Source organism: Aphelocoma coerulescens, chromosome 7 (genome assembly GCF_041296385.1).
Source record: "Aphelocoma coerulescens isolate FSJ_1873_10779 chromosome 7, UR_Acoe_1.0, whole genome shotgun sequence".
NCBI lineage: Eukaryota > Metazoa > Chordata > Aves > Passeriformes > Corvidae > Aphelocoma > Aphelocoma coerulescens.
The window spans coordinates 31,768,292-31,790,752 of record NC_091021.1 but is presented as its reverse complement, the minus strand read 5'-3'; the positions used below and the strand labels follow the sequence as shown (position 1 = coordinate 31,790,752).

Sequence of the window (22,461 nt, the reverse complement as noted above, 5' to 3'; positions counted from 1 at the left end):
GAAGGAAAGCATTAAAAATTGTATCTAAAATTAATCCATTTGCTTTCACAAACCATACCTACTGCAGACTCAGCAAGTGGCTGGAATTGGTCTGTGGTCCAGCTGGAATGGATCTGAGATGGCAGCGAGATTCCTAGTGGCCTAGGTCAGAGTGCATGTGAGCAAGCACTGCAGTGAAACATTAAACATCTGAGAAATACTACTGCTCAAAATGTCGATTTCTAATTTTTACAGCCTCTGGAAAAAAGACTACTTGGAGTCCCTTCTCATATTAAGACCCATAATTCCATCTAAATGGTGTCTCTCTGGACATTTCCCTCACCTCAAAATTTGCTAAGCCAGGTTCAGCTTCAACTCTTCATTTTCTAGCTTTTGTAAGTGCTGTTCATTTTCTTATTGTTATTTCTGTCACTGCTTTTCTGGTGCAGCAGTTACTTTGTTATCTAATGCAAAGCAAAACTCTTTGAAAACCAGGGAGGATTCATAAATCTTGGAAAGAAGAACTGTTGGAATACAAGATATCAACTTCGTGCCAAAGAAAAAGAACCAGGTGACAAATAATTGTACTCTAGCATTCTGTGCAAATTGTGCTTCCCTAAACTGACATGCAAGAATAAATTCCTGGCTTCAGCCTCTACAACATCCTCTGAGTAACCACTGTGAAAGTAAGTACTTTACAGAATAACAGAGCAGCTGGCTGGTTAGCTGATACATGTTATTACTTCTGTAAGAAAAGCAATGCACTAGAAAAAAAAAAAAAAAAACAGGAAAAAAATTTCATTGAAGATTTGGGTACTGCCATGGAAAATGTAAAGTAGTAATTTTATAGTAAAGTTAAAATCGTTATTCTGGGTTTAAAAGTTGTCTGCAGTTTTAACAGTGGGGTTAAAATTGACACACAAAGGTTATGGTCCTTACATATTCCAAGGCATTAAAAGTTAATGTGGATGAGCACCATTATGGGTTATGTCAGTGTATTTTAAACTGAGTTTAAAAGTGGCTATAAAGAGGGGTTTTGTTTATTTTCTTTTACAACACTTAGTTTACACAGGCTATTTTATTTATAATGAAGGTATGAGTGGGGAATTGCTCAAAAATTTTCTACACTGTGCTGGGCTTTGAAGCAAATTCTCAAGATTAATTTAATACTAAAAATGAGTCCAAAGAGCTCTCTTCCCTTTGCTCAGTCTCTCCCACACAATAGTTATAGAAATCAAGCCTCTGATACAGCAGTCTGCATGCTGACAGTCTTTGAAATGCTGTGACAGAGAAGAGCTGATGTGAGATGAGGAAAACAACAGTGAAGAAAATAAGCCACTCTAGATGACTTCTGAATGCTGAAAAATATTTCACAGAGGTGATTGAGTCAGTATTAGATATGAAAATGGTTTCTTAAAAACTGAAAGGGAAATTGCTCCAGTTACTCAAAAAGCATAAATACTGTAAAGATGATATTTACCTGATCTGTTCCCTGCATGAAACTGCTCTTATATGCCTCCTTTAGCCACACAAAGAAAACTGCCTATTTCAACTATTTTGTCCCCTGATGTTAGCTTTAACTGTCAACATGGAAAACAGAGTTGGGTTCTCTATTTTCTGGTAATATTCTATCCCAGTAAGAACACATACAATTTTCCCATCATGCTTACTAACAAGTGAGAATTCCATTAAAAGAGAGAGTTTATTTATTCAGCCCTTTGGAAACATTTTTTTCCTTCAATGATGCACTACAGAAGACATTAATATCCCCTAGTTCCTGAATCTGCCGTTCATCTGGAATTTGGGGGGACTGTTGCCTGAATATTATCTGCAATGCTGGGTGAAAACTTTTGTCATCTGATAGAAATGAGTCAATAAGTATTACACCCATTCCTCTCCCAAATGAGGAACAGAAAGATTGGAATTTAGTAAGTAAAATAAAACCCCAGAAGCATTTGGAGGGAAAGAAAGTCAGTGAATGATCAGAGGTCTGGTAAAGCATCACAGCATACAGCAGGTCAGCATACAGCATGTCATCTGACATGACACAGAATACAAGAGGAAGAGGTCACTTGGAACAATTGTAAGCTGCCCCCTGAATATTGGGAGGACATGTTAATTTAACTGACCACAAATTGACAGAGTCAAAAAATATGGTTAGAAGAAAAATAAATGGTTCTCTATTTCAAAATGTAGTTACAAAAGTAATTCTTGGCTTTGTGCTCCTGAGTCCAGCATTGCCTCTGAAAATCCTAAGCTTTCTCTTTTAAAAGCTTTTCATGCTCAACAAGAAATAAGGGCAGATAAACAAGCAGCAGCTTTGAGCCCTGGTTCAAATACAGATGTTATGTATTTTTTTGGTCATTTATGATGCCTTTTCCTGGTCTTAAAATCAAGAGTCATACACAGTTAGAAGAGGAAAAGGGATTTTACCTTGGTATTTATTTTAAGGATCCTTAGGTGCACACGTCCAGGTCAAATGCACCGAAATGCACCCCGCAATGCACCCCCAAAAGATCAGGTATAACATTATAGGTGTTACTAATTAGCAGATCTATCAAAGATTCCCCAATGAGAGGCTCAAGTGAGCCCCCCTCCCCAAGGAGCCTTCCCCTGGATGGTTCTGTCTTAGTTTACAGAATGTGTTCTGGAGAGGACCTTGGGCTCTGGGGCACACTGATCTCTGGCTACGAAGCTTCTAAAATGTTGAGTCTCTTAGCTTAACAAACAAGTCCAAGAATGTAGGCAAAAAGCACTAGGAATACAGAAGTTGTACAAAAGGTATAACAGGGGTATAAAAGAAAAGGCAAAAAATCTTCATGGCATCATTTACAAGAAAGGAAACATGGAGAGGTGATTTCTGGTTTTGGGAATAGCATAATACACAACCCTCACATAGCTTCATTTTTAATCCCTCATTGCTTAGTTACTACCCCTTATTTAATAGAGGTACTTATACTATTCATGCTCTTAACTGCAGCTACTCTAATTTAGTGGCTACCCTTGTTTAGAAGTCTCACCTTTAGAATAAACTTCAGATTAAAGTAATTACATTTAATATAAGCTGCTCACTTTCAAGGCTGCCCTTGATTTAGAGCTTCAAGGAGATGTACTTAAATATAATAGAAGCCATGGCCTGCAAATGAAGTCCAGAACAAAGATGAGTTCGTACACCCAGTCTAGCACTATTTATAAGTGCAATGTGTCAGTGAGATAGAATATTTCCTGGAAAAGACTATACTTCATATTGGAAGAAAACCTCATTCAGTGCTGAACAAAAGGACTACCATTCCAGTGTACCACACTGCTTTTCTTCAGGTACAGAAAGAGTCCTTGTAATCATCCTCCCATAGAACCGTATGTTTGTTTTTAAAATCCCTGTCAACTCATCTGCTGGGTGTCTCTGTCTCTGAAACAAATTTCCAGTATGGCTGGAAGGTGACGTTTATTGTCTGTTACATCTGTGAAAGTGAAATTTCTGTTTACACCTCATCCTGCCCATTAGCACCAGTAAGGCAGAAGCTGTTCCTCCTATGGACTTGCAATGCATCCCCTACTTTTAGGGTGGGACAGTACACTGGAAATCACTCCAAACACCTCTGTTAATAAGGGACTCCCAAAACAAACTAAGATGGGCACTCTCATCAACAAGCAACCCCAAGGTCACCAGAGGTGGCCCTTTAGTTTCTGATTAAAATGGATATATTTTGTTCCACAAAAAAAATGATCCCAAGGCTAGACCCAGCCAAAGGGGTAGCAACCAGTGATGGTCATCCTGAAGCAATCCCACTAAAAGGCACAGCCTGTCCATGCAAAGCAACACAGCTCTACCCATATCCTGAGGGTCTCTTCTGGAAACAACCAGCAGCCCAAAGGTGATCCTCCCTATGTTACATTCCAAAAGCATGCCCAGCTTTGACTCCAATGAAGACAGAAGGAGGTTTTCCTGCCATCTCAGAATTCAATTGCAAGGGCCATTTGCCTCTTCCACTGGTCAGAAATGTAGATTCAGGACTACTCTCCTACTTCTGTTGCTGAGCAGGGCAACAGTTTTTCAGTCTCTTTTCAACCTTCTCAGAGTTTCCCCAAGGTATACAGATTAGGACAAAGAATTACAACATAATTTTAACAAGCATAAATAAATTACGTATAGTAATATGCAATTACAACATAATGGAAGTATATTAAATCATAATCTAAGCATATTATAACGTTACATGCTGTTCTTATTATGATTACATTAAGCCATACATGCCAGACATGGCAATGAATGTTTGCTTTGCACATGAATGAAAACTGTGATATATTCAGCTGTTTGATTGATGATGAAATTCTTCCTGTCTTCCTGCTCCTATTAAAAAAATTAAACCATCCAAGCAGAATTGATCTATGCCTATAAGTAATGCAGGTGCTACATGGAAAGAGTTGCAATAAAATACTTTAAACATTCAATTCAGCTTTTCAACTGATCTCAGTATTTTTAGTTGTAATCCAGTGTTACCTACTTGGCAGACAACAGACCAGATCTCCACTCTGGTATGATTCTTTCAAGATAAAGGCTTTGCTTGAGACTGCTTGAGGACATCTAAATGTCTAATTTCTTGAGCTCTGTTAAAAAAAAAAAAAAAACAAAACAAAAATAATTGTTTATTGCCTAAACCTACTGGTTTCATACTGCTGAATCTTAAAAATCATAATAAACAAAGCTAGAAATAGTGTCAGTGGCTGACAGAGCTGGGCAACATACAGGAGTGCTGCCCACTCTCAAATCATGTGTCTCTTGCCCTGCGATCAGTGAAATTGTAAAAGTATTTTGCAACAATGAACTAAGTACACATTTTTCAAAACAAGTCTTTTAATGCCCTTTAGTTAGCAGTTTTACAGGTTTGATTTCAAGTAAAATTACAGAAATTAAATTGCCTTACACCAACCTCATTGAATTCCAGTAAAAAAAAAAAAATAATTTTACATTCTGACAGAAACTTTGAGCACAAATGTCTTTCAGCATCAAGCAAGAAACAAATGTCAATGAAGTAACTAAATTTTACAGCCATTCTTACTGAAAAGTTCCTGAAGTATTAAAAGCATTGATTTAGAGGTGGGAGAAGTGGACAGGAATGTATTATAAAGTAGGAAATATGTCTTGACTATGAAAATCAATGCAGCTAGCAAACAGAAGGACAGAAAAATGTGAAAAAATACAATCATCTTTGAAGTGGCAATGAAGGAAATTGTGAAATAGAGCTCCCAAACACATGGGCTGAACAAAGAATCTTCACCATAAGAATAAAGCAGCAAACAGGCATTAATTGATTTCTATGGAACCAGGAAACACATAAAATCAGCTTATGATGAGCTTTGTTAAATTGTCCAGTTTTTTAAGCTTACCACAAAATTCCTGTATACCTTGCTAAGAGTCAGAATTTTACCAGACTATGCAGACTAAACACATTTATCAAAACCTTGTCATGTTTGCTTTTATGGAGAATTTGTGTCCTGTTTCTACCAAAGAACAGGTACTCCATGAACATGACTTTGCCTGATGATGGTGCTCAGAAAAAATCCTCCATCACCACTACACTTAGCAAAACAAATTGTAAAATACGTCCTAACAAGGAGTAGCTTGAACTTCCATATAATTAATGTCTTTCAGAGAGACACTTCCTTTTTCTTTACAAAACAATAAATGCTTTATGCCATAATTTTAAATGACCATAAAATACCTCATAAAAATAAAGACAATCTCAAGCTGTAAGATTCAGAGCCTAATCACAGTCATTAGCATTACGTAACAGTATAAGTGTTAGAGAATAAAGTTATAGTCTCCTGTAAAAACAGGAGTTATCCATGTTTCAAAGGTTTGCATATACTCTTACTTTTAAAACACCAAAAAAATGAAGCTTACACTGGGAATTCTATTGCTAGATAATATTTTGGATTGTGCATTAAACAAATAAATATAAAGATGTATTTACTGTGTACAAAGTATACTACATTCAATTGCATGTCTGTTTCAGCTACTTAATTCTCCATCAGGTCTCAGACTGTGACCACATACCAACTCCTTCTCATGATGCCTTTCCTCTTCCAAACAACAAAATTGGTAACACATGAGCTTCTGTTGCTCAAAAAGAATCTTTTCCTTCATTGCTTTTGTCTCCTGCCATGTTCTTTTCCCTACAGCTTGCAAGGGATCCAATTTAGCCATTTGACTTGCATGTTTTCCTTGGGGGAGATAAATGCAGCCAAAGAAATTCACCCTGAATGGCAAAAAATGTGGCAATGATCATGGCTGATGTACTGTTTGTGCAACCCTTTTACAACACCATTATTTAGCTGAATTTTTGCCAGCAACATTGGGCTCTTTCATTTCCTTATACCAAACATTATGTGGGACTGCAGTTGCCACCTTTAGGCTTTAATGCACAGGGTAACAACCCGAGTGTTCTAATCTTAAAATTTCTCTGGGTTGAAATAGGTGTAAACCAGCATATTTCACTGTTTTTCAGGAGATGACGGCCTGTCCCTGCCTTTTATAAATACAGTTGCAGGGGACATTGAGTAAAAATAAGGTTCAGAGTTTACCTTTTAGTTTTCCCCAAAGCTCAACAGTGAGACAGTTATCTATAAGTCTATCAATCCCCTTGTGCTGAAGGTGCCAAATGCAAATATAACCCATCCAACCCATCTTTGATAATTACTGGGCAGGGATTTAGAAGGACATTTGTCATCATGGTAGCCCAATATTTCAGTGTGTTATATCCCTAGTGACTAGATGGCTTTTTTTCCACTATATCCTTATCTCCTTCTAATATTTCTTCCACCTAAAAGATTTCAAATCATACTAGCTGACTGCTGTGTTTAATAGGCATCCTCAATACATTAAAACATTGTTCCATGTGAAATGTGCTGTTAAGTATTGCCTTGGCTAGTAATTTAATTTAATAGGATAGTGACAACACATTGACATTGTGCAGGTTTGTGACCTAATGATTTATGAGACGAGCTACATTTGCAGACACATTGATTTTGGTAACTGTGCAATGAACAGAACTGAAAAACAATTTTCACCCTTTTTTTTAACATCTTTCTTTCCTCCTCTCCCAATATTACTTTATACTTGGAATGGCCCCTTTTAAAGCTCATTGATGGTTTGAAAAAAATTGGAGGTCACGGCATTATTTTTCAAACCTTCAATACTTGAGGAGCCCCCTGCATCCCAACAACTGCCAATTAATGTGTTCCACATCACTGGCCCTTAGAAGTGAGACAATAAAATGCACTGACTGTAGTAAACCAATTTAAACTATGGTGAGAGCTCTGTGCCTTGACACTCAGACAAAATAAGGACAATAAGCCCATCACATGCAGGGTGCTCCCCTGCACCTGCTGGCTGACACGGCTGGGCACGTGCGTGCAGGAAGAGATGGCCCAGTTCACTCAGACTAAATCTACTGGAAGCATCTGGTAGAAATCAGGATCCCTCAGTGCTCAAAGCAGAAAAAGTTTGCTGTGCTGCTGTATAACCACCCCAGCCTCACAGTTATCTCATCAGGCAAATCAGACAGTGTGAGTGGAGAGGAGTTAGGACATGCTGTGGGAGATAACTATCTACAAACAGAACAGGTGATAGTAGAAATTGCCATATTTTTTCTGCTTTTTTCCCTAGCAGTTGTGGGAACAAAGCACATCAATTTTATGGAAAGGGAGGGAGTACACAAATATTTGCCATCAAAAATATGCTGCAATAAAAGGGAAAAGAAAAGTTTATGTGTCGCAGCCAGTAACCAAGGGCAGAGGCAGGTGAGGACTGAGAGCAGAGAAGGTGTCTGCGACAGCACTGATGCCAACACTCGGCTCTTTTTGCAGATCAGAAGCTACTGGAGAGTCACAACCCGCAGGTGTAGCCCCACCAGAGAACACCTTACCTTCCTGCTGCACAGCAAGGGCCCTGACACAGGCAGAGAGGGGGGACCCATCCAACTCGTGAGGAGAGGGATGCTGCAGCAGACACATCAGGGGTTAAACAAGCATTGTCCTCCTCAGGGGTGTATAACTGAACCCATCCACAGCCAGGAACCAGCAAACATCAATTAACACTGGCACAGTACAGGGAAACAGGGAGCATTTCCTCTACGCCATATTCAGCGAGAAAGATCACATGCTGGTCAGACAGACTCATAAACTAAAGCTAAATGCTGGAGATCTCACCATGCTAAGTAAGACCACAATACTGCAAAGTCTAGCTTAAATCTAAAAGATCTCTTGTTCTTTCAAAATTTACCCTGGTTTCAATCTTTGCAGCTGATCCACATTTTTCAAAGGACTAATGGAAGGACTATTCTTCCTCTCCCAGCTCCTGTCCTCATTATGACACTCTCATGTGTAGCCCAGCAAATCCTGTTCATCTGCTGTTAGCAACTCAGCTCTGTTACTCAGTTCAGCCTGATTCAATTTATGTCATACCACCTCATGGTTATACACACTTCACATTTATTTTAAGCTATATTCTCTTCCTTATTAACTATCTTTTCTAGCTTCAGTCAGACATGGATATTTTATGGCTATGACAGCATTTCAATATTGTTTTAAATATAGCCTTGTCCACTTTGCAAACTCCATCAGGTTACTTGTACCTTTACCCTTTTAAATTTCTTCTCTAAGTGACATAGTTCTAAAGTGGGAGAAAAGAGTTTCAGGTTTTTTAGGGATGTGTCTTCCTATATATTTGTACATCCTCAAATTGCTGCATCTTACTTGCACAATGCTCCTAGGAGGATTTCTAGCTGGCTCAATCAAAAACAGTAGAGCTGGCTCTGCCAGAATCCTGATGAGAAGCAGAACACAATGGATGGCACCCAGTAAGTGCAGTGCTGTGCCCATTATTTGAGTTAGCTCGTTCAGAGTATCTTTACACAGTGCATGTTGCCCTGTGTAGGCATAGCATAAAAAGACAGTTTAATGTGAATGTGTGAGACAGAGGATTAATGATGGAGGTAATTTAAGGGAGAAAAGAAATCAAGGAGCCATAGGAAAAAGGAAAGACAATGCCAGAGAAGTCAAGTTCACTGCTCTGTTACAGCAAACTTTCTTCTTAAAATCACAAGAAATGCAATAATAGTAGTAGGAAATTACTGAGAACCTCTTGCTGCAAAAGCATAGGACCTTATTACCAGTCCTGCAGTTCCATCAATTCCCACCCTCACCAATGTGAATTTGACATGGGATTTACAAGCTTATTCTCATTTGGCTAAAGAATAAGAGTTTATGCAAAATGTACCTATTCATTGCCTCAGGCTAATACTCTTATCCATCTTCTATCACTAAATTAGGTTTTAAAATAAAAAAAGTTTTAGGCTTTTGTCAAGGTGTTGATGGATTTAAATCCGTGTGACACTGATCCTTCCATGTCTATGAATGGCAGGATTATCCACATTAGGAGGGAGAGATCTGCAGAGGTCACAAGTGTTAAACTGCTATTCAGTTCAGATTATTTCAGAAAAAACTGAGAGAATTAGAAAACTGTTTTTTTTTCAATGACACATGAATTCAAATAAAAGTAATTGGTAAGACTATCTGCTTCCAGCTCTACCAAACATCACAACCTCTCACTGGTTTGAGTGTTTGGAGACCAGGACTCTGTTTGCTTCTCTGTCACAGACTCTCCGTGTGACCCAGAGCACCTCTCACTTACTGACAGGTCTAATTAGATACTCACAATTTAAGTGTTGCAACCTAGAACTTGGACAGAGTCACCGAGGGCCAGCGGGGAAGGTGACATCCCCAAACAGTGACTGAACACACAGCAGCCACAAGCAGAAGTGCTGTAGAAAGCTCTGCTGTATTAGCTTCATGTCTGGAATACCCTCCACAGGCAGAAGAGACCAGAATTAAAATTTTCTTATCCACCCTGTGGTCCTGAAGCCCTGATCTCTTTTACATGCTCCTCCCCTGGCCCTGAAGTCTTTACCACCAGTTTGTACACAGCACAACTTTTGTATATATACCATTGGAGAATCATGAAAGGATAAGAATAATGAGAAGAAATTATTGTTACAAATTACCGAAAGGAAAGGAAATATTTGATTTAAAACTCAAGAAAAAGAGTTGTACAGAAAGCCCCGTATTTGCCAGGAGAGAAAAAATACACGGGTTTTATTCCAAGTGCCATAAGTTCCCATCACATTCATGCAGACAATATATTAAATGTATTTGCAGAGAAACCACCAGATGCCTCCATCAACCACTGCAGTTAGAGGCAAAAAAGCAGGCACTGGGAGAACTGTACATCCCCTCAAATAAGCCCTTGTAAATGACACACAATTCTTAAATGCTTGCTAACTTCCTGGTACTCCCATTATCACGGCAGTGACAACAATAACCCAATCAAACATACAGAAAATTAGAAATCTGAGCATTTTCACTTATGGCTTTTTCACTCTGAAATCCTTTACTTCAGGAAAATCTTTCCAATTTTCAGATTTGTCAGTTCTACTGAACATCTCCCAATATCCTAGGGAAAAATTTAGTTGTGAGGCACCATGACTATTGGACATCCCAGGAGGCCTCTCATTTGCCTTCACTGTTTTTCTTATAATGAAAAATGACCTGAGATGTTCAAAATGATGGGGAAGGTAAATGCTGAACTCAACATACAGATTCACACAGAATCATCTGCAGGGTCAAAATTAGGTCTAGGAAGCTGATTTTACTTTATTTAGTAAAACCCAGCTTAGTGGGTACGTCCTGATTTTCTAAGTTAGCACCACCTCAACACCTGGCTAGAGATTTCCATTCCAGCAAAATAACTCTTATTTTTGTTCTTGTGGTTGTGGTTTCCTCAGAACATCTGGAAGATGATCACCCACACACACTGCAGATCTCTCTTTACAGAACCAGTGCTGGATCTTATGGCACACCTATTTACTGATTTATGGCTTACAGTGCTTCTAACTAAAATAGTGTTGAGTTCACACAGAGTGAAGTATTGCTCAGTACTACAACTTCATTTTGGGGCTACATCACAAAATTCCCAACTAAAATTACTCTACATAAATGGTAGTACCAGTGACTATTTTGGGAAAAGATGCAAAAAATAATTATGAAACAAATGTATCTTGGAAGTCTGAGCTAGACTAATGAAATAAAAAAATTAAAAAGATGCAAACCAAATCGATTACAAATCAAATACTCTTAAATGGAAAATATTAATTTCTGCAGTCAGTGCTGAGTAATTGAAATGCTTTTTGAACTTGGTTATTTTCAAAATTACTTGGAAATGAAGATGAGTGTTCCTTCCTAACTGAAGTTTGTTCTTAAACCACAAGTAAAATTGTAGTAGAGGTATACAGTAACTAACAGGAGATCACAACTGGCTAAGCTGTGCACTAGATGTCACAAAAAAAGCTTCATATTACATCAAATGACTGGAATTAATCAATATACTGAATTTATAGCACAGTAAACATAGCTTAGCAAGAATTGATCCAACAACAGGTGTGTATGTAAAATCCAAATACAGGTTTAATAAATTAGACCACCTTGCTAATTTTCACTTTAAATGCTCATTTATAATCATAATCTCTCAAATGTGCATCACCATATATATTGAAAAGCCTATTCTTGGGTTGTCAACTTGTTTTGCTAAAGTGTATCTGCTTGGCAAGTACCAGAATGCTTCCATTTATTACAGGTGAAATAAGTATACTCTCACAAAATTAAGACAAATTAACTGTGTCGGTTTTGTAGAGCAAAACACAACATTTTCCTACAGATCATTTCACAGAGCAGGGCGTGGACTGGGGCTGCTCAGCAGGAGAAGAGCCAGGCTGGGGCAGGCAGGAGCTTGGGAGGGAGCCCAACAGCAGGAACAAAAGCCAGCTTCAGCCCAGTGAGTTGTGGCACCCTTCCTGCTCACCTGGTAGGGGTAGGTGAGCTGCTCCAGAGAACAATTCCGACTGGGAGCACAAAGGAGTGGCTTTGAATCACCTGTCTCTCCCCATTGCCCACAGAAAGAGTCTAGAAAGGTTAATTTTGTAGCGCATTTAACTCCAACAGTGGCTAATGGACTAAGACATCTGTTGAGACTCATTAAGAGCCTGACTCTCCCTTGATTCCTGTGATATCAGGAAGCTCCAACAGCCCCAGACAACACAATGTTCCTATTTGGCACATTTAAATTATGATGCTAATTTAAGACATTCAACACTGTGGGCAAACAGTGGACTGTGGGGGTGCCACAGAAATCTGCTGTACTACTCTTTTCCATCTGTTGCATTGTCACCACACTTCCAGTGACAGAGGAAGAGCTTAGAGATGTGTATTCAGAGTAGATGTCCAAGCAGCAAGTTTCTAAAACCTCTGAGATGACTTGCTTCTACAACATGATGCCATTTGCACTCAAGGGCAAAGACAGTCTGGCACCCCACACAGAAAATTCTCTGTTGTTCCTTTAGGGATTCACTTGCTGGGAAATGTCAGTAGGCAAAGCAAGCAGCTGGCTGTCAAGCCTAAATTCAGTTCTGTATGCAGAAATTAATAGGAACAAACATTATAGTTGGTTTGGGTAGAGGTGTGGAGACATGATACTCAAAACAGGATTTGAACTAGAAAAGCATATATATATTCATGTAGAGCTTGAAGGTGAAATCAGACATTTGCCTCTACAAGGCAGAAAATTTGCCTTGAGGACAATTGTGAGAAGTTGTTAAATACGATCTGCCTTCCAGTTCTAGCTCTGGGATCACCTCACTTCCCAAGACAGCTGGCAAAGGGCAAGGTTGGGGAATTGCAGAGACAGAGGAAATGCTGGTAGAAGAGCTGCTCTGTGGGTCAGACACCAATTTCTTAATTTCCAGTCCAGAAACCAGCAGAAATGCAAAAGATTTAATCAACTCAGAATTTTTGGCTCAAAACTCATCTTTTTCAGAAAGCACTGCTCAACAAGGGTCTTCAGGAAGGCTAAGTAGAAAAACTGACAAAGAAGAAACACAACTCTTTATCCCAAAGATAACTTTATCTTCAACTGCAGCAAACCACAGCAATTAAAGAAGTGAGAAATTCCACGTGTGAACACTTTTCTTCTGGATTCTCAAAATTATTCTTTAAATGTTTCTGATATCTGACAAATCAGAATACATCATTAACTAAAAACTGATGACACTGAAGAGGTGGGGGGGAAGTTTAGCTATAAGCCTAGGAAGAGATTCTTCAAACACTTTCATTGCAGTAATGTATCTGGGTTTTTATCACAGGCTGACAACAAATAAATGTAATCTCATCTCTTCTATTTGTCTTTCAGTCTATCAGCTGTCAGCTTTTTTCTTGGTATTTTGAGGCAAACTATAAAGTTTCTTTTAAAATATTTTAAAATAATATTAAATACCTCCATATTTTGCTTCCCCATTGCCTTTGTCTGAAAACATCCTTTTTGCTGAACACAAATAAAGCAACCTACAAATAGCTGCTAAGTTACATTTAAAGTAGCTGTTTGACAATACGTGCTAAACCCCAGCTTCTAAGGAATATTTTATGCTGAGATGTGTTCAAATGTTAAGAAAAAATTCCTAATGCAGCTGAGTGGAAGAAGACTTTCCCATTTTACACCACAGCAAGTGCCCAAAATGATTCCTTAGTGCTGAGAGTGGCACAGCAGCTCAGGAATCCTGCAAGGATCTTACAAGTGCTGATTACTGAGAGAAGCATCAGTGACAGGACCTGAGGCAATGGTCTGAAGTTGAGAGAGGTGAGGTTTAAGGTGGCTATTTGAAAAGGTTTTTCACCCAGAGGATGGCTGGGCACTGGAATAGGCTCTGCAGGGCAGTGATCACAGTCTGACAGAGCTCAAGAAGCATTTGGACAATGCTCTCAGGCACAGGGTGTGACTCTTGGGGTGTTCTGTGCAGGGCCAGGATATGGACTCAGTGATCCTTCTGGGGCCCTTCCAACTCAGCTTATTCTGTGTTTCTATGAGTATCTGATTACAGAGCACCACAAATGTCCTCTATCACAAGCAGGGAATGCAGTATTTTAAAGCAGAGCCACTGTTGTGCTGCAGTCACTTATTCTGTGCCTTTTGGGCAAGGAATAACCTTGTGGATTGCTAAGGAACAAAGAGAATTGTATACACTGCTGTTCTTTTGTTTCACTCTTGTTCTTTTACTGTCAGGCCAGAAGGGTACTGGATTGTGGTGCTGGTTCTTCAGGTGCCACCAAGGATGGCATTTCGTAAAGGACACACAATCAGTCAGCAAGCAACTTCTGCAGACTTTAAACTGTTCTTCTTTGTTGTTCATCTGCTGCTTCTTTGCTTCTTTGATGCCATAGAAGAATGGCCAGATAAAGCAGTCTGGATTGCAACATACAAATGCAAATTACAAATCACAGAAAAATATTTACATAAAATAGAAGGCTGGTCTAAAATCTTTTCACCCGGTGGCATTGGATCAAACCCTTAGTGCAGAGCAACCACTCAATAATATTGTAGGTGCTTCATCCTGTTCTGGACCTGACATTTCAATGGGGCATTACATGGTTCAGCACACTACTGGTCCCTTGAGCCACTGGAGGCTTCGACAGGCTTCAAAAGGAAGGTCCAGTGTTTACCACCAGAAAGGCAATATTTGCTAAAATACTTAATTAGTCCACTCTGCTCAGTTAAACAGGAAAACGTGGTGTTTCACTGAATGAGAACAGCTGATAAAAGCTGAAGACTGACATAAATGAGATTTGAGGAAACCTCAGGTAGCAAGGGTAAGAATTGTGCTCAATTCATTAATACTTCTTGTGTTTCATAAAAAAAACTTACACTTACCCTCAATTTTAAACCCAGATCTGTACCTTCGCAGAGCAGATTTTTTCATGGTTATATGCCATTCTGACTGCTTTAGGTGCTTGCAAGTCTCTTATTAGAGAGATTCATAATCTTTTATGAAAGTGTCCTCAAAAGACCTCAACAGCAGGGTAACATTATTGTCTGCATTTCAATGTTTGGGAATAATACAAGGTATAGGCAGATCAATGTGTTAAGGCTAAACAGATTAATTCAAGAGCTTCAGGTGGGATTATTCTGAGACATCAAGAAGAAAAATCAGAAGTCCAGGTAACATGAACCTTCTGAGGAAACATCAATAAAAATGAAGGTTGCTTAAGCCTAGTGAGAGACTTGATTATACATATGAACTCAAATTTTGAGAAGAATGAAGTACTGGAAGAGACTGCCTGAATCCTAAAGGCTTTTAAAGAGAGAACAAGGAGACTGTGGTCTAGGAAGGCCAGTGAAGTTGAAGTTGTTTTCACTTTTGTTCAAGAAGGGTGAACTCACTGACCTCAGGATGGGCTCATTGATGTAAGCTGGAAACCTCCCTGAGCCTCCAGAGTTTTGTGAGTCCAGATCTAGCGGATGTAACCCATCAAGGATGATCCCAGTGAGAGCTCAACACATCCCAAAGTCATCCTTTTAAATTCAGCACAGCCTGCTACAGTAGTCACTGGGGTGGGTAAATCCAGGCTCAACACCTGCAGCCTTTTATAATTGAATAAATCTCAACGATGGGGACCATGGGCAGGTAATTCAGATAGACACTGTGATTGTGCTAGACAGCACATTTTAAAAACAGCAGCTGATGCACTAGGCTTGTTTTAAAATTAAGAAATAGTAGTCATTACAGACCTGAGCCCCAACATGCAGAGCAGCTGCAGGTACTACAAAATTCTTCTGGAGTTGTAATAAGCTCACTGCATCTGTAAATTGGACATTTACATGTCTGGCCACTGTGGTGATTATTGTTGTTATTAAAAGAGAGTGCAGAAAATCTAAATAAAACACACAATGATGCTGTTGATCATTCACTTATTCCTTTCCTGGAGCAGCCTGCTGTACTGCTAAGAAAAAATAAAATACAATTATGTGTTATGGCATAACACTTAATTAGCTTTACAAGAAGACATTAAGCAACACACCAGATGCTAATGAAATCCTGAAAGTCCATTTTGTAATGAAGCACATATGTACTAACATATTTTAATTTCAAACTGGTTTAGGGATTACAAAAAGCAATTGGAAGTTACAATCTCAAGACTGCACACAGACATGGAAGAAGTATTATTGGGAGTAGGATTCATAGTTTAAACAAAATATCTCTACCAACAATAAAAAACCCACACACCCAGTGCATTTATCAGTTTAAAACAACTATGACTGCTGGCAGCAGTCTCAAAGAAAAGCCTCAAAGAAAAGCATGTGTAGCCCATTTGATAAAAAGTGACTGAAGATCTGCAAAAAGGGAGAGATGATCAAAGGATTAAGCCAGGAACATTATCTATTTAAAATCCTTTAAAGATACCAGTGTGATGCTCTTAAGACTTCAATTTCTGCCCAAATGGAAAGCATCTCTCCAAGGACCCAGTTCAACCCAGTCACTGAGAACCATAAATTCTGCATAGTCCTGATTATGTCAGTAATTACCATCACTACATTGTCCTTTCGGAGGGTAAGTTAGAGCAGCACGTGGTCTCCAGCTCTCCAGTAAGCCCAGAGCAGGGAGTTGAGCCAGACCATGCCTTGTCCCAAATTCTCCCTGACTGCTGGACCTGCCAGCAGTAAACCCAGCCTCTCTTGCTTCCCCTGCCCATGCACAGAAAGCTCCAAAGTGGTGCTTCTGGTCATAGCAAACAGAGAAATTCAAAGACAACATTTCTGATGCCCTCACTTCATATCAAGTGGGGATATTTTGCTGGAATAACACAAGGTTTTTGTGTCTACAAGATGCTGTGGTACTGGAGAACAGGGTACCCAGCAGAGTCAGATACCTAGAGGGTTGAGAGCAGCCAAGTGGCCATTTCTGGATTACTGGGATGGATTTACAAAGCTAAAGGGGTTGCTTCATGCTTCTGAGTGTATCAAAAACTGGAGTTCTACCCAAAGTGAATGGAAATCAAGTAATTAAGAATTAGTCTGTGTTTGAAAATCTTTTACCTGATCCTTTAACTGTTGAGGCAACATTTTACGACACATGTCTCTGCTGCCGTATTCTGGCACTGCACAGCAGTGTTCATGTTCTGACTATGATTAGGTAAAGAAAAAAACCAAACCAAAACAACACAACAAACAAAACCAACCCAGAAACAAACCTTAAATAACCTGACTGTATTTTACAGCAATCCTCCAGAACACTCCACCTAATCCCAGTGATATTACAGACACTAGCACAGTAAATATTTTTAAGGACCAAAGTAAAGCAGCAACTCTAGCACCTGAATTGATGCTTAGCAGCACAATTGTTGTTTCTTTCTACAGTCTCAAAACACTCAGTTCCAAACTCTTTGAGGCAATCAGAAGAAACTGCAATAGAAACTTATTCTGTGACCACTGTCCAGAATGTTATTGCTAACAGATTACTGCAGCAACTGGGACAGCTCCCAGCTCTCTACAGAATGCTGAGTAGTTGTTACACATATTATCTAATAAAACATGCATTATTTCAAGCATAGGTGGAACATAAAAATTCATCTAATAGCTTTATGTGATGCTAAATGAGTGCAAAAATCAACCAAAATGGACAAGATACATTTTTTTTTGAAACATGGGGAAAACTAAACCTGACAAATTCTTCCTCATTTTTAAATTAGTGGTTGTATCTATGTTATAATTATGCAACTCTCCTTCTTCCTCTCCTCTTAAGGTATTGATTTTTCTCTCCTGCTAATGAACTGGGGACTCTGACAAATGGAAACATCCCAGTGTCCAGTAATTTCAATACATAATCCTATAGGAAACACTTACAGAAATATTCTGCAGTAGTCACAAAATGCTTATTTTACCAGTCACTTGTTAACCCCCAGTGCATAAATGTATATAATTGCTCAAGTGCTCCATGAACCACCATTACCTGGTTGAAGAACTTGGACAAATTGTTTGACTTATTCTGCACTCTCATTCTCAGCACGAGCTGGAAACACGCCAGAGGAATAAACTACCCAACAGATGTTAATTGTGCACTAGACCACTCTGCATGACTCCACATCCTACACAATTTTAAATATTGCAATTACTCAAAGATACAAGGGCAGGCTCTCCAGACAGCCTTTCACACCCCAAAAAATTCCTTCGGGAAATGTGCAAGGAAGCAAGACAAAGTTAAGAGCTTATTGTAAAGCACACAAACAATAGTGGTGCTTCCAAAGAGCTGCCCCAGATCTTCCATGTTTTATCCCAAGGAAAACAGAGGGAGGTTCAGAAAGATGCAAGTAAAGAGGATTTTGGAAGGAAGATGATAAGGACTGGCAGTGAGTGAACAAACTCAGGAAAATCAAAATGCAGAGAGAGGTTTACGCTCCACAGCAGCACTGTTTTAGTTTGGGTACCATTTTGATTTCTCACCTTTATTGTCCTTTAAAAAAGACCCAATTAAAAGACTGAAAAACCTCGAAAGAGCTTTTTAGGCTGAAATATTTCTTTTTTCAGCCTTGCTTTGGTTGCCAAGTAAACACAAACTTTAAAGAGAAAGCTTTTTCCAGAGTTGTTCTTTTAATAACAAAAGAAATTAGTTTTCTTTTAGAGATTGCTATCCAAGTATAATTAGATAAGTTTACAAAATATATTTATTTCCCCTCAAATGGAAACCATATTTTAAAGGAGGTTTGAATGTGTAACTTCCAAGCAGAATCAAATGAGCTTGTCAACATACAAGTCTTTTATTGTCTGACAGGCATAGAAATTTTGTCTGAGTAGAGATTGATTTGATGCCAGCTTACTGCAATTAGAAAGTAATTAGCATTCTTTCAAACTGAGGACCAGAAGAATGGCCTAAGGATGACATTCAGTTCAGTGAATAAGGAAGAAAATGTTTGTCTTCTGCTTTTGAATAAGGGATGATAGAATTTAGGAATCAGTGACTTTACTGTAAACTCCACCTGCTGCATCTAAGGCCAAGCCAAAAACATATAAACAAAGAACTTGTTAATTGGTGAACACAGTATTTTGACTCTGACAAGTCTGGAAGTAGGTTTTTATGATTAACCACCATTTTTTCTTGCTCTTTTAAGAGGCTGCCCTACTGGTTTTTTGACTAAGAAATATCAGTTCACTTATGCACTAAGCATGACAATACTCTGAAGACAACCAGCCCTCATTTCCTGTAAGTTCTAGTTTAAGTTTTTGTAGAGATTTTTTTTTTTCCTTTTGGTGTTTTTTTTTCCACTTCAATTTCTGTGCACAGGTATGAAGCAACCTTGAACATGTGGCAAAAGACTTCTGCACCTTCACAAAAGACCATAAATCCTTGAATACAGCTTACTGAATTAATTCTTTTCACACAAATACTTATGTTAACTTTCATCAAGAGCTAGTACTGCAACCAACAGCAGTAAATCCAGAATAAATACTCTACTTGTCACCTGTTCCTTCCATTTTGCTGATTGAAATGATGTTAGGGATCTTGCTGGGAAGTATAGAAACTAGAACACAAAATATTTGAATTTTTGAAGAAAAATATTTCCATTCTAGAAAGACACAAAAATGCAAACCAGTGATTTGTCATGTGCTTTTTGTTGTAAGTTTTTTTAATCCCTAAACCAGGAAAAAAATGAGAGATTCAAAGACAAGATTTTGCTGAATGTCCATTTGAAATGGTAACTACTCAGCCACCCTTTCAGCATCATCTTTGAACAATCATTTCCTGGAACAAGGGGAATAAAAGGAATGAATTATAGAAGGCAGTGCAGGAGAAATTGATCTAAAGGCCAGTCAGGATACAGGAAAATGAGGCACATTTTTACTTGCCTGTAATGTCATGTTTCCTAATAATGATATCAATAAATAGGCTTTCACTGGAAAATGGCATGTGAAGACTTTTGACATCATCAGTGAGCATGAGACTCACCCCTATTTCATGTCCATCATTAACAGCTCTGAATTGCCAGTGAAATAGAAACACAAATATTTAGCAAAACCTCTCAAACAGCAGAAATAAGGGAAAAGATTAAAGAGCTGAAGAGAGGAGAGAAGGAATTTGTTTCCTGGCTAGAAGAACTCAGTTTACAGAGAGGATTAAATTTATTTTTCTAATTAGAACCTTGTTTGTTTTGAATTAGATGCAGCAGTGGGAAAAGGAAATCATGAGGGAGATGGTGTATGAACCAATGTTAATGCTCAGCAACAACCACAACAGACAAGATGCAGCCAAAGGTGCAACAGTACAAATTGCTATTTCTTCACTTGAAGTTCAAAAGTAACATCAACAGAAATGAAAGTTTTAACAGGTCATTTGCCAGGAATACACTTGGTTTGACAGACTTCACAAACAATAACTGCTGTCATGACATGACAAAGAAAAGCCTAAAAAACTCCAGAAGCCACCACCAAACACCAACACCCCCCGCCCCCCACACACACACACACACCCCCCCCCAAAAAAAAAAAAAAGAAACAACAAATCAAACAATCTAAAAAAACCCCTTATTATTTCTGAAAACTGATCTTCTGGCAAGAACCAAAACCACTGTCTCATTCAAGTGAAATTAAAAAAAAAAAAAAAGAGAGAGAGAGAACTTAGGAGGCTGCTTAGTTTCTATTTCACCCGAGAGCATGGTTACAATGTCATGCCAAGATGAGCATTCTGGCTAAAACTTGGTCAGGATTTGTATCCACACTGAAGTTAATGGCATTGCCCTTCGAGGGTGAAGAGTTCCTTGGTAAACAACTGCATGTAACCATAAAGCAAATTAAGGCTGATCCCTCAGTTACAGCTCACTGTCAGGGGGTGTACTGCAACCTCAGCAACCCTCCATGCAAACACCTTCTCAGGAGAGCTCTGGTGGGAGATGGATCTATCAGAAATCTGTAGAACTCCCTCATTTTAATGAGTGAAACTGGGGACTAGAGTCTGGGGATTAGCATAAATAAGTTGGAGAAATAAGACACATATCTGTATTTACATTAATGTCATTTCTGGAGCATGCTACCATCAAAAGCCATTAATTTATTATGTCTATTTGGCTTCAAATCAAAGCTGAAGACCTCTGTAGAATACACACCGTGATGGAGCTGAAGTAAACAGCTTCAACATGAGATAAAGTTCCATGGCATCTACTACACAGTGTCAGGGTAAGCAATCAATTATCCCAGTTTCCCCTTAAAATCCATACTAAGAGTAATTTCTGAAGCAATGGAATGGAAGAAAAAACATAACTTCTCTACACTGATGAGGATAAAAAGCTCCTTTTCCACTTTTCTATACCCATCACAGCAAGGAGACTTACTGTCTAAACTAACTATTGAATAAAGGTTCTTTTTAATGTCAACCCCCCCTTCTTGATAATGATTAGACAGTTAAAAATAAATGCCAAAAAAACTTATGGTTTAAAATAAACAAACAAAATTCTCACATGCTGTTACAAAAACTGGGGTAGTTAATTATTTTCATGTTTCCCACCAAGGAAATACTTGTTGCAACTTTGAGGCTTCTTTTCCCAAATATTGGTACAGCCAGAACCTAGGCTGAAAGCAGATAATTTTTGGGTGGGAATGAGAGGAACTGCAGGAGCAGAGAGAAAGGGAATGAAGCAGCTTCCAGAGCCTTAGAAACACAGCTGACATGACAGAGAATGATTTAGTGCTCAATACAATTTGAAAGCAGCCTAGAAATACAATGGATTCATGTATTTCATGCATTACTCCGCTTGTGTTCAGAAAAACAGAAGGTTTTGCATTTTTTTAAATTAAATGAGGTTGCACATGAGAAGCACCCAACTCCCTTACCAACGTAACAGAAACAAACTACAAGACCCAGAGATTTTGACTAATTGCCCATATCAAATGGAGAGAAGAGGATAATACAGCTCTAAGTTTAATAATGGGCTACTGTAATAAGGCTGACAGTGCTGAATGTCCTTGGGATCACAATTTCTTTTGGCAATAAAGCCTTCGGAATGGTTATGGTGAACATTACGAATGTTTATTAACACAACAGCACATTCTGGCTCCACGACATGCAGGATGTGTAAAATGGTGCTACATGCATTATTCATACTGTGCAAGACCAAAATAATTCCTGGTTTCAGTCTTCTGGATTCATAATTTAAGATGAAGAGACAGTCTCTCTCTTACAACAGGGATGTTTATGCTGCTCTTACTTAGGTTCATTTGGGTCTCGCACAGACACAAAGCAGAGGATGTGATTTAACATATCAATCAATATGAAAAACTGTTAACAGCATTTCCGAGTGCCCTGATAATCTCAGAATTAAAAGCAACACCACAGCCCCTTTTCTCATGCAAAATATCGTGTGCTAAACACAACAGATGGAAAATAACATTGTATAAAATAGCAGATAAATAAATTGGGAGCAGGACCACAAGGCAGTGTGTGTAGGAGCCAGAAACCTTTTATTTCTTCCTGTTCCTCTGTCTCTCTGGTAGCTCTAAATCTGGAAACAAACTGGCTTAAACTATTTCTGTGAGGTTTGAGAACTTAAAGAACAAGC

The 22,461-nt window shown here is 38.7% G+C and overlaps 1 long non-coding RNA gene across 6 annotated transcripts in view; it reads right to left on the bottom strand.

Moving 5' to 3' along the window:
• LOC138113184 (uncharacterized) overlaps window positions 1-22,461 on the bottom strand; it is a 235,802-nt gene that overhangs the window by 130,613 nt on the left and 82,728 nt on the right. For all 6 annotated transcript variants that reach the window (XR_011152034.1, XR_011152036.1, XR_011152035.1 and 3 more), the window contains exon 2: window positions 4,485-4,587. This is a non-coding gene — a long non-coding RNA (uncharacterized lncRNA). The remainder of the gene's footprint in view (window positions 1-4,484; window positions 4,588-22,461) is intronic.